General features: G+C 34.4%; 1 pseudogene; it reads right to left on the bottom strand.

Moving 5' to 3' along the window:
• LOC105292525 overlaps positions 1-11,502 on the bottom strand; it is a 105,254-nt pseudogene extending 93,752 nt beyond the window's left edge.
• Between the last annotated feature and the right edge of the window lie 2,688 nt (positions 11,503-14,190).

Raw genomic sequence — 14,190 nt, 5'->3', positions numbered from 1 at the left:
TTTAATAGTGTCACTACCATTATTTATTCAAATGAGAAATTTTAGTTATATTCAGATTTTCTTTCTCACCTCCCATATCCAGTCAGTTGCCAAGTCCCTTTGATCCTGTTTTCTAACTTCCAAAATCATCTTTTCTTCAACTCCTCTGTTCCTATTGCTATATCTTTCAAACTAGCCTCCTACTCTATTCTCATCCCAAGCCTCACCCATCTCATTTATATTCTATTTTATTTTCGTCAAGGTTTTCTCCTAAAGCATATCTTGCACTTGTGCAGGTAGTTTATTTTGGGAAGTGATCCTAAGGAACAAGAGTGAGCAGCTGAGGAGAATGAATAAGCAAAAAAGGAGTGGTGATCTAGAGTTGTGTTATTAAACTGAGTTTCACTGTGGATCTTTGGACTCCATCCTGCTGGAGGATCCTGAAGAGTCCAGTAGAAAATACCTCAGAATTACACATCCAAAGCATGAAAGAAGGGAGCATTTATCTACTAGCTTCAATCCCCCACTGCTTAAGAGTTGCTCTGTAGGTGTTAACTTGTGCATTTCCTGATTTAGTTGAACAGATGCCAACATGGGAACACAGCAGAGAAGTTTAATTGCATAAAACAAAAGAACAGGTCTGACTTCATGAGTGTGTGATCCATTAGTGATCTTTACAATCACAGGGGCCCACACTTTGAAGTTCCTAATGCTTTGTTTTATGCTGTGCTCTCAATTTTGAAATTCATAATTATTCATAAACTAGAGACCTCACATTTTTATTTTCTACCAGACTCCACAAATTATCTAGCCAGTATAGCTAGAGATACACAGTGGCCCTGAGGTGAGGGACTGCCAAGTCACACCAGAGGGCAGATAGATACTACAGCAAAAGTTGTAGTAAAAAGGTTAGTGAAAAGGAAGTGAAGTGAGGCCTAAGAGGTATCCAATACATATTCCATGTAGTGTATGTGTGTGTATATATATATATATATACACACATATATATATACACACACATACATATATATATATTTCTACTTATGAATATATTAAGCAGCAATGATCCAGCAAAGACCAACAGACATCCTGCAGAGGAATGTACAAAGCTTGTTCTTCCACATGTATCTAGGGTGTGTAAGCCTGGGGCCTCTCTGCTTAGAGCAGTCCCTGAGGGCAACACTGAAAGCTGATTCAGGTCTTGTGACCACAGTTACTGTTCACTCATATTAAATGTGAGAATGAGGTCACAAGGGTCTTAGAATAAGCCATCTTTCCCCTGCACCTCCCACTTTTGACTTGAAGGGCTCATCGTCAACATCATCTAGGGAGAGTCTACCAATGTGGGGAAGCATTTCCAGACTGGTAGGCTGGGAAGAACACTACCTTTGTCTGCCTTTTTTACTTCTCCAGTATGGTGACACTGCTGCTCCAAACTTAGATGTTGAGAGAAGAAGGAAATTGCATCAACAAGAAGTGATTTAAGCTATTTCCCAATAAGATCTTTCTCTTACCTCATGCACAATCATAAGGGCGCTAAAGAAAAAAGTGAAAAGTGGTCTATATGTGGGTGTATAACCTGAATTGCTGTACCCTCTACCCTGTAATATTTAAAAGTGAGCAGACACTTTTGTCAGCTTTTAAATATTCAGAAGCTGGGGATTTTTTTGATTAGTTCTAAGGTAAATTTTTGTTTCTGAGACTATAGGATAAAAGACTAGAAAGCACAAAGCAAAAAAAGAATACATTTTCTTTTTTTATTTAAAGTGAAAATTGCCTCACAAGTTAGGGAGATGCTAAATATTATTTCTGTTTTATGATTGGGAAAATCGTAATGTAATGCAGAGAGGGCTACTAACTTCTTCAGTCAGAACCATCTAACAAGCTAAATATGAATACGAACCCAGCTTGGTATTTTGGCTCATTGAGTTGGCAGTATTATTTTTGGAATTTCAGTTGTGCTGGAAATCTAAAGACAATCATGATCAATTCCTTACCCTTCCCCCACCTTTTTTTGAGTGTGTGGCTATGAAGAAATGGAAATGACAAATGGATGTTAAAATTTTAAACCTAAAGAATAATGGATACCAACATTTTCTTTTCAATTAAAAGAAAAACTATTTTCAGTCAGATTATGAACATAGTTGCTATGTTTGTGTGTGTGTGTGTGTGTGTGTGTGTGTGTAAATGCCTCTAGTTGTTTACATGTATTCAGATTACAAGTAAATCATTGGGAAGAGAAAGATCAAAAGATTTAATAATATTTTATTCATGTTAATATGTACATGTGTTTAGAAACATACCCAGGCACCATATAAATATTTCTATGGGTATAGACATATAAATAAAATTGGAATAATTCAAGCATATAGATATGAGAGGTTATTATTTTTGTTTTTTATTGTTCCTGCTTCAAAGAGGCATACAGCTATACTCAACTGAACACTGGGTTTTTCTTTGTGTCACTGTTGTAAATTAACTTATTGTGATAATCTCCATGAAAACTGATGACAAATTATTTTTGAAAAATGTAGATACATTTATCATCATCAACTGCCATCAGGTGCAGTGAAGATGTCCTTTGAAAATGAAGTGTTCTAAATTAAGATGCCTAAAAGTACAAATAACAAAAACTAAGAGAGTAAAACCCCCAGATTTTAAAACTTGGTATGTGAATGTGTCCATTTTTAATGAGGAAAATGAGGTCAGCTTCAGTTGGACTTTGAGAATACAGTGTACTGCACTAATTAGTGACTATTCTCAGGAGACCCGAGCGACACAGTTCTTCATCCTGCTGCCAGGTGGCGCTGTGCGGTAGAGGGTGCAGTCTTCTGTAAGAAATAAAATGTCAGTTGCCTGACCTGACTATTTAATGGTATTGCTGACCCTGGTAACTGATTTTATTGCAAGTGTGAAAATAAACTTATTTTACAAATGTATAAATAATCTCTATATAAATATACTTAGATATGTCTTAATTTTCATTTTTGGTGAGAAGCTTCTGTGTTTAGTGAATGCATCTTACGCATCTTAAAAGAGTGGATAAAAGACTCATAGTTTCCAGGATGCACTAATGTCTTTCATTACAAATAGTGCCTCATGCCTTACAAATACTCTGCTTTGAATATAAATAAAGCAGTATTAAAAATAAAACTCTTTTGTTACCAATAGAGTGCTTTTTTACTTTGGAATAGTCAGACTGGAAGGAATTCGAAGGCAATGAATAGAGGAAATACATGTGTATACACACACTTAAAATCATTTTTTAAAAGAAAAGCCTTATACGTCACTTTTTTCCCTCAAAGTGAGTATATTTTTGACTAGTATCCCCCCAGGGGCAATTACAGTCATTCTTAAAATGGTCAACTTTCTGGTTGTTCTTTTTCTCTTTCAGCATGATGTAATTTGGTACTTTCTTCTTTGTCATTATAATGACCTGGCTTCAAATTACTCTCAAATTAATCTTCCAGTGGGCAGTTTCCAAGACCAGTGCAGGTGGCAAACATAAAATCCAAAATTATTTTAAATTTTGGACTTCTTTTAGTATTACAAATTTAAATCTCCAAGTCATGTAAATGTGTAAGATAAATGTGTTTTTTTAAATATGAAACACCTGTCAGAAATTCGAATCAGTGTTTTGGTTTTTTAAGAGATGGCATCTGAAAGATCTAAGTACTTTTGCAGTCTTTATTTTCCAATTGCCAATCTCCTTATCTCTTCATGTTAGTCATCTAGACACTACAGTGACACTTTAATTTATGAATTTATCTTGATTGTTGATATTTATGAAGGTCTATAGTTTATAGAGGAAATTTCCAGAGAGGGGCATATTTAATGTAATTATTAAATTTTCCATGCAAAATTTATTATGGTAATGTAAAGAATTCAGAGCACTATGAATCCCACATTGTGAATTAGTTTCATAGTGTTTGTAAGGGGAAATGTTTTTGTTGAATATTAATCGATAGGAACACATTTCTTAGAGTATTTTTTATTGAATATCCACACTATGCTGGCAGTAAAATCAAAGAGAGGGCTGGACAAGAGCTGTGGCTTCAAAGGAGTTTTTGGTTTAATGAATGACAGAAAATTCTAATTCAAAAGAAATTCACAGATGCTTTTTGCAGAGCATAAATGTTTTAGAGTAGGAGAGGAGTTCAAGTACTCACAAATCTCTATGATATGCTACTTAAAAATTATGTTTTCAAGAATATATACTGGTGCGAAAAAATGCTCACCAATTATAATTGGGGAAAAAAGGTAGGCTATAAAATAGTAAATAATCTACATCTCTATAACATATATATGATGAACTTAATTTTATATGAAATTATTATACATATAATATTTTAAAGATTTTTCACCAAGATAGTAAAGGCAATTATTTCTAGATAGTAGAATTATGATTCATTTTTTCTCTTTTTGTACTTTAAAATTTTTCTTCACTACATGAATTATTTTTATAGTATGAAAAAGTTTATTTTATTTTAAAACAGAAACATACATAAAGATCCTATAGCAGTATTAATTTATGTTAAAAAATGTTTACGCAAACATTTGATTGACAATATATTTTAAGAAACTAGTGAAAAAATTAGGTTCTCTCAAATGTTACTGATTATTATCTTCATTCATTTCAAACCCAGGACTAAATTTTTCATGGTACAATATCTAACTGGTTTTATTTTTATAATCAGATTTTAAAAATATCTTTATTTGTAATAAATTTAGATTTTTTAAATAAGTGAATACTTTGTACCTAGTTTTAGATAAAAGTTAAATTTTGTCTTTATCCTAAGCACTGGTTCATAATGTATAGGTGAAGGAGAAATGATAGCTGGCATGAATAAATGTGGCTATACAAATCCTATTAAAAATAGTTTCTAGGCTCAGTTCTGTAACTGATATCATTTATTGAGCACTTACTGTGTGCCAGGCGTTGGGATAATAACATTCTAAATACTTGATTCCTATAAAAAAAACTTGTGCTCAGCATTACTATTTTCATTATATAGACAGGTAACTGAGGCTCAGAAAGCTAATGGTTTACACAAGGTCACAGGACTAGTTAACTGCAGAGGCGGGATCTGAAACTAGGTCTTTTAGATTTAAAATTTATTCTCTCCTGTCTAGTTGTAATTTAATCAGTTGTTTGACCATATAAACAAATTACTTTTTGAGATTCAGTTATTTTTCCATTTTTAAATTAAAGGACTTGGGCAAGATTAGAGAGGACTCAAAGTCTTCCTGATAAAAAAATTACTTTCAATATTTTCTAAAATCTCATGTTTGGATTTGGGACCAACCAAGAAAGAGTCCAAGTTGCTGAGGGTGGAAACAGCTTGGAAATGAAAGAGATGTACCGTTTAAATTGGTGTAGATGGCAATTGACTGAGTCTGAGATTTCTGGGTCCTCCAAGGGACTATAAAACAATAATAGTTGTGATTCTAAATGTAAGTTTGCTGGGTAAAATATATGCTATAATTATAATTAAAAAATATGTGTAAGGTCAGTTTTAAAGGGATATAACAGTTGTGTGAAGGATATAGTACAATTGGATGAGGGCAGAATTACTTATTTGTTACAAAAAAGACTGATAACATTTAAAGGAAACCATTGTCAAGTTAGAAAACAATTCATCATAGTGAAATAAAGTAATATAGCGAAAGGAGAAATAATAGAATCTCATGATGGGAGCATGGACTCTATATTTGAAAATATTTTTCTGAGAGCACTCTGATACCAGGAACAGATGAAGTGAGTGACCTCATGGGGCTTTTCTAATTTCTGTGATTCCATAACAGAGCACTCTGAAGGTACCTTGCTTATGACACTTCTGGATTTACATTTTACCACATAATGAACTGCTGAATGATTTTGGTCGAAACAGTTTCCCTATTATTGCACAAGTCATCTCATTATTGAATGGAACAACCCCTGTGTGCTCCACAAAGCTTAAAACCGGAACTTGACTGTAATGATTTTCTAAGTTCATTTCATAATCAGTGGTGCAATGCTTCATATTCATAGCCATAAATTTGAAAGGTCTTGGTGACTCTACATGTGACCAATATTATATGCCATTGAAATTATGCAATTTAGTTTTGTAAAATACAAAAAGTGACCAGAATGATATAGAAACCATAGACTGCATATTTCCTATTTATTAGTACTCCTCCCCCTCCACGCTTCTTATGCAGCACCCAATTTAGGACAAAGACAAAACGAAAGTGTATCTTGAATATGCATCACAGATTCCAAAAATGAAAAGAAATTGGATTTGGATAGCACTTACTCAATAGACAGATATGATACATGGTAAGAAGGTGCACTGTCTGCCCTGTGATAGATTAAACTACTTTGTAGGAAAATTACTGTGAGCCAGTCACTACCACCACCGTGGCTAAATCTTTAATAAAATTCTATTCCATATTCAGGAGTGAGGTATGAAGTACACAATAAGCAGAGTGAAGTAGAGTGCCATTTATCAAACACTGGCCAGGTCTATAATCTTCTGCTTTATCTTTTCTTTGTACTTTATTTGTCTTTATTGTTGCAAGGAGGAATATTTACCCAGAGCAGTAGGCATGAAGCTCTGATAAACCTCCTCCTTCTTTTCTTTCCTTCTTTCTTATTCCTTCTTGTCAGCCTTGTCAGTATGATTTGTTTGTTTCCTTCTAGGCGGTCCTTTGCTTGTTTGGCATTCTTTTCTCTCTTCCTTTTCTCTGCCTCTCTTTGCAGTGTGCATTCAGGCTATAGGATATGACACCAAAGCTACAGGAAAGTGCAATGGGGCTGTTAACAGCTACCATGAAGGACTATCAGTCCAGGATGCATTCTGTAATGACTTTGAATGCCTCTTGGCAAGATAGTAGTGTTAAGATGCTGTAGACAGCTCCCGGGTGGCAGTGCACAGCTAGTCCTAATGCCAGCAAAGCATGTTCAGAATAAAGATTTTATATGTATGGGTATATGTATAATATATAGGATATATGTTATATGTGTGTACACATGATATATGTGTATATATGACATATGTGTATGATATATGTGTGTATGTGTGATATATGTATATATGAAACACGATTATGCATGTACATGTGATATATGTATGTATAATATATGTGTAGGTACATATGGTATATGTATATATGTGCATATGACATATATGTATGTGCATTATGTGTGTATACATATATATATGCATTACACATTTATCCATTTGCCTCCAAATTAACAAACTTAAAAGTAACTTTTTCTTTGAAAGATACAAACTCTCAATCTAATTTATCCCATGTCTCTTAAGTATAGTAATGATAATATTGCTAAAGATAATTTGCACCATTTTTTAAATCTTATGCAAAAAGGTTTTGGATATCCCAGCCATGTGATGGTATCTGAATTGTCTTTAAAATCATGCAGATATATGGATACAGATGTGGTAGAAGAGTTTAGAGGACAGTGAGAGTGTGGCTGGAGGCGTTTTGTCCTCCTCAATCTGTACACTGAAGTCTGTGCAGCAGCCTTGGGGGTAAATTATTTTTACTACTATTTAACCCTTTTCTATTGTTTGAATAGCAGTTTTATGACAAAACATTTATATTTAGACTGCCTTTGTACTTGACTGAAAGAGAGCAATCATAGAGAGTGATAAGGCAACAATGGTAATGATAACTGCATTTCTAAAGATGTACAGAATTTAAACAGGGTGTGCTAAAATAGACTGACAGTAGTTCTCTACCTGAACCTGGAGCAGAGATGGGTAAGGCTCTTGTGGCAGAGATGTCTTTGCTATTTGGGGGCAGATGACTGTGTGTGTGTGTGTGTGTGTATTTTCCTTTGTCACTGTTTCTTTTAGTTAAATGTACTTGAAACGTAGATGTAGGGGTAGCAATAACAAACATACAAATATTCTATATTCAGATTGACTATTATATTTTTTCAGATTATGATAGAATACAACTGCATTTCTGAATAAACTTTCAAGTATCAGTTCTTAGAAAAATTGTGATTATTTGCTCTTATATAGCATTGTTCCATTTCTCTGTCTCTCAAAAAGTTACTTCTCATAAAAAAATGGATAATTTACTCTGTGAAAGAAAGGATTATGGGGACGAGGAGGGACCCAGTGTCTCCAAACATAATTCAACAGCAAGAGGTCATTCTGTCTACTTGATACCAATGTTTCCCATGTATGTTCACAGTTTCATCAGTTTTCCTTATTCCCAATGTTCTGACCATAAGTAAAAGCTAAGCTTCTTCTGGTCCAGTTACAATCCTTGTTTCTCATTTTAAAATATTTTGTAGCATTAACATAATGGATGTAATGTAATAAAAAGGGTTGACATTGTGCAATTGCCTTGTGCTGTACATAAAACTGAAACTATACAATGTGGGATAGAAATAGTATCTTCTCTTTACAAGTTATCCCCAAGGTCTCTTAGAATCAGCCATACATTGCCGAAATCTATATTTTGTCTTCCTTTGCCCTTTTTCTTCTTCAGCAAAGTTAATAACTTCTACATGAAGGGGAAAAAATCAGTTTATTTATGTCCCACTTTGATTCAAAAAGAAATTAAGGTGGCTTACAAAGATACATAATATAAATTTACAGCTAAGTGAGGAAAATTAAGCCAAGGGAAAACCATAAAAGGAAAAGGCGGAGCATGAAGTGTAACTATGGAACCAAATGCCCACTGTAAAGCCCTGTGTACCGGCTAGAGAGGGAACACAGGTTTAGTCCTCAGCTCTCTAACGGCCAGCACAAAGATGGAAACAATTAATTACAAGATGCACAGAGTCAGCTTCAAGAAAATAAACTGGTTCTTTAGGAGATGTGCTGTACACAGGCTCATGGGAAATTATCTCCTGTGTCTTCATAGAGAGAACATTGTGTAATTCAGGGAAATATGTTCCTTAACTATAGCCTATGGTCAACACACGCATTAGTCTAATGAATGCTAGTTATATGTTACGTAGCATCTTGGTGAAGCAAGACAGTGAAAGCAAGTGGAAGGTTGTTCATTCATTCAATAGTCATCTGTTAAGTGTCTCGTATGTATCACCTGGCATTGCAATGGGTAGAAAACGGTAGTGAGCAAGAGATGTAGAAAACGGTAGTGAGCAAGAGATGTAGCCCTTACCCTCATCAGACTTACAATCTATTCTTGACAATTGACATTGACAAATTAGTTACATGTATGTAATGAAAAGTCCTGCAGGTCATCAGTAGGAGAAGGTTCAGTTTATGTCTAGTGGTCTAACCTGATCCAGGGATAGATGTCACGAAGGCTAAAGAAATACTGGGATTCCATAAAATTTAGACAACTATGTCCAAATGACATTTCTATGAAACCAGCTTTTAATTTGTTTCAAGTAGTGGTGAGTTCAAGATTGAACTTCCTGATAAGAATCTGAAAAGTGCTTTTATTTTGTGCTGTTATTTGAGAGCAAAGCCACATACCTCAAGAATCATTTGACTTGTGACTAGAAAGACAATACAAAATGAATTTCATATTTAGCCATATTCTATTTGCCCATATGGAGGGAAAGAGAAAGAAATGGTTATATATGCATTTTGGCTGCTTAATTCTTCCATTATGTGTCCCTTATCTTTTGCAATGTGTTTATTCTTTTCTTTAAGCTTTATTTTCAGAGTATAACTCACATACTAACCCATGTCAGAATTTTTAAACACAATTTCTATCAACAGTTACTGTTAACAGCATGTTTCAGGAAAAAAATTGTTTAGAAAGCGTAGTTATATAGTAGGAAAATGCATACATCTCCTTGGAAAACAGCATTTTATGACATCAAGGAAATAGTTTATTTTTTATTAATAGTATAATAGGACTGTAAATGCTTCTGTTGTGTTCTTTTTAAATTGTCATTAGTAGTATTCAGCACAGTTTCACTTTAGTATATGACAAAACAGCATTTCAAGCAATCTATCTTTTTGATTCTGTGTGTCTCTAAGAATGGCCTTGTTTGTTTTTCTATATCCATAATTAGCTCCCTTCATATGATTTGTTTGTTCCTTTTTTAGCAATGTTTGTGAAAACAGTAGGGAGGGAGGAGAAAGATGTCTAGTAAAAGGATTAGGAATCTAATATTATGATGAAATGATGAAAATAACCCCTAGAGGATTCTGGCTTGTTGGTAAAATAGAATACCTAAGGATAACCATTTTTTGGATAATCAGGCTACACAACTTATCAGGAAGACAATTGTTCTTTAGCATCAGTTTCTTTACCAACATGGAAGGGATCTACCAACTTTACCCAGAAAAGTAATTTTCAAGTCTGTTTTGATTAGCAGCCTTTCTTTCCTGCCTCACCTTCGCCCATAGACCTTGCAGCCACATTAAGCTTCACCCCCCTGCAGCCCCTACCCCAGCCCACGCTGCCTCTTTTTGCTACATTCTCCTGCCTTCTTAGCTCCAAAGTAATGGAATAAAGAAATTATCTTTATTACTATCGACTTGAGTTTAGAAAGGTTCAGAGGAGGCTCTGTGTGGGATAATAGAACTTGTCTCCTATGCATTGCCATATTAGAGGAATGAGTATTTCCATCTTTAAAGTGAATATGACTGTAAGAAATGGGGGTAGTAAGTAGGCAATAGTTTCATCTATTTTCTGAATAATCCAGAAATCTCATAACCTTTAGAATATCTCTAGAAAAAGTCTTCATGCTGTTCATCTCCTCTCCCCGACCCTATTCCTCTCCATTACTACCCACAGTTTAAAACTGTATGAGAAACACAGAGACTATGTCTACCTTTCCGCCCTATCAAAGAGATATAAAACACAGAAATAGTAACATTCTTTTTTATACTCATATGGAATGATTCTGGAAGAGCCAATTAATTTGGCTCTGCCTGTCCATTGAGAAACAAACAAAAAATATTTTCCCCTGGGGCTATTTTAGTTAATGTTTATTGTTAAATTTATATCTTTCTTGGGGCTTAAAAACAGTGATATAGAAGTGCAACCAAATTTTTTGTAAATGCATTTAAACTAACTAGAGATGTACATGCAGAATATTAAGCGAAAAATTGAAGTTCCCTCTGTTACCTAAAATCTGTCGAACACAGCCGCTCCTAGGTCTTCATTTTTAAAGCTGTAGATTCTTTTTATTACTCAAAAAAAAAGCTTTGTTAAAAGAAATTTAGCTTTCTGACTCTGTGCTTGTACCTTCAATACTTTCACAATGATTTTCTGTTCATCAATAAGGAAAAGCACATTTGATGCTGTCACGAACACATTTAGTACACATGGAACCACAATAGGCCCTGCCGACATTTTTTTTTCCCCCCGTTTTAGACAATCTCATAAGAACTTTAAGTCTCCCAGCACCAACTCTTCGAAGTTAGCTCAGTGCCCACTATATGCAGATTTTGGTGCTTTCCCAACCTTCTTGGTAAAGAGGTAAACAATTCTATCACCAGGGATTTGGGACAGCCTAGTTTTGTTAGAGGCTGTATTGTAGGACAATCTATGGCAGTGGGTCAAACGCTGGACCATTCTGAATTAATTCTTCATGGCCTTTGGTTCCTTAGTTTATATAAAACTATTGTGTACAATGGGCAAATGGACTCTACAGTTACCTGAAGCTTATAACAATTCTTAAAAATGATAGATGGCTCTACTCAATGACATAATATAGTTCTTTGAACATTAGCGATTCTGGTCTAAACTCATTCATAATTAGTTATACTGTAGAACTAAATAAATTTTCTGCTAGGTGGCAGTTTCCTTTCAGGCACCTAATGACAGAAAAATAGATTTGTTCCTTTCAATCTTTGTATTTCCTTTTTAGCTTCCTTGGCAATTTTTTTTTTTTTTTTTTCAGAATGAAATGCATTCCTACTAGACTCCATTGGGAAGACTTAAGTGTTAACCATACTAGGCCACTGAGAAATGAAAATGAGAAAAACCAAATGAGAAAAAAAAGAAAGGAAAAGGAACTAAGAAAGTAGTAAGGAGGCAGAGAAGAAACAGAAGAAATTGTTCCCAATCTAATTAAAAAGCAGAAGTCTCAATATAGCATTATATTTCCAATAAGATAGATTTCTCCATGGACATACATTTTGATTTTTGAGAAAGGAGCTGATATTAGAAACTTTGAAAGATTTAAAAATGCGACTGATTTCTGTCAGGTAAGAAATGTTGCCCTAAAAAATGGAATTTAGTAACTTTTTATTCAAAATAAGATGTTCACAGAATAAGAACTGATTGGGAACAGCAACACTCTAAGGCAGAAAAGCTGCCTATATTCTTTTTTTTTTTTTGAGAAGTAGCAGTAGTTGTTACTTTTTAGAGAGTTGTTCTTTTCCTGAAGAATTATAATTGAGATGATGAAGAAGATAAATTGCATGGATAAGAATTGAAGAGTACAGGTATTTCAAGGATAAAAAAATCTCCGCCCCTTCTCTCTCTCTCTCTCTTTTTTTTTTTTTTTTGCAAAAGATGATAGAAGTTTCATTTTGTGTCCAGAAAGACAGTTCTTAAATGTTTGACTCAGTTGCTAAAGAAAAACAGTGTTTCAAGTTCAGTACAACAAATTCCTTAAAGCAGGGTCCCCAATCCCGTGGGATGCAGACTGGTACCGGTCCATGGCCTGTTAGGAACTGGACCACACAGTATGTGGTAGAGGTGAGTAGTGGGCGAGTGAGCAAAGCTTCATCTGTATTTGCAGCTACTCCCCAGCAATAGCATCATCGCCTTAGCTTCACCTCAGATCATCAGCCATTAGATTCTTATAGGAGCAACCAGTCCCTGATGCCAAAAAGTTTGGGGACTGCTGTCTTTAAAGGTTATGCAGTTACTAAGTAGCAGTTAAGTATTGACATTAAATACATCAATTTCTCTTTTTACTCCTGCCTTTTCTTTGTTAACATGGCATCTACATGCCCTTTCTACTACTATTTTCTGTGTACATACTGATGTATGATGTCAGCACCCAAAAGGTGTTACTATAATAGGTAACATGGCAAATGTTATTTGAGCTCCAGGAGTAACCAGGTTTGCATCTCTAAATGCTACATTGAAAATTTTAATACCAATTGTTGTACAAGATTAATTTATCTACTGCATGTAATTCATTAGCAGCACCAGTTTAGGATAGCTGTCTGCTGGGGATTGATGACAGTATTCCGTTGTGGCTCTCAAAAAAGTCACATTATATTGCAAAGTTTTACACAGTAAATTCTTCACCTTCTTCTCAAGTATAATGTTTAGCTAGAGTTACTAATGGTTATGGGAAGACAGGTGAAAGTTCAGTAAAACACATTCACTGATATTTAACCCAAATAGAATCTAATTGTAAAATCTTAGAACTGGCAGTGTCCTTTTGTTTTTAAGCTATTAAATTTTGAGATTGTGTGTTGTACAGAAATAAATAACTAGAATGGTCAAAAATGGCCTTCATATTGCTCAATGTAATGGACATATTTTCATCCTCATTTATTTGACCTGTTAGCAGCTTTTTTTTTTATTTTTTTTTAATTTTACCCTTCCTCCCACCCCTCTTCCCCTTTGGCAACCATCAGCTTGTTCTCTGTATCTATGACCCTGTTTCTGTTTTGTTTTGTTGTGTTTATTGATTTGTTTTATTTTTTTTAGATTCCACATATAACTGACATCATATAGTATTTGTATTTCTCTGTCTGCTTATTTCACTTAGCATTAATACCCTCTAGGTCATCCATGTTGTGGCAAATGGCAATATTTCACTCTTTTTTGTCGCTGAGTAGTATCCCATTGACTCTATAAACCATATCTTTATTCATCTATCTATTAATAGACATCTAGGTTACTTCCATATTTTGATTTTTATAAATAATGTTGCAATGAACATACGAATATATATATCTTTTTGAATTGGTGTTTCTGTTTTCTTTGGATAAATTCTTGGAACTGGAATTACTAGGCTGTATGGCAACTCTATTTTTAATTTTTTGAGGAATCATCATACTGTTTTCCATAGTGGCCACACCAATTTACAATCCTGTCAACAGTGTATAAGGGTTTCCCTGTCTCCACATCCTCACAAACACTTTTTATTTGTTGATTTTTAAATAGCCATTCTGACAGGTTTAGGTCATGTCTCATTGTGGTTTTGCTTTGCATTTCCCTGATAGTTAGTGATGTTGAGCATCTTTTCATATGTCTGTTGGCTATCTGTATGTCTTCTTTGGAGAAATGTTTATA

This window comes from Pteropus vampyrus, unplaced genomic scaffold (assembly GCF_000151845.1).
Source record: "Pteropus vampyrus isolate Shadow unplaced genomic scaffold, Pvam_2.0 Scaffold58, whole genome shotgun sequence".
NCBI lineage: Eukaryota > Metazoa > Chordata > Mammalia > Chiroptera > Pteropodidae > Pteropus > Pteropus vampyrus.
The sequence above is the reverse complement of the archived record's forward strand: the minus strand, read 5'-3'. Positions and strand labels throughout refer to the sequence as shown.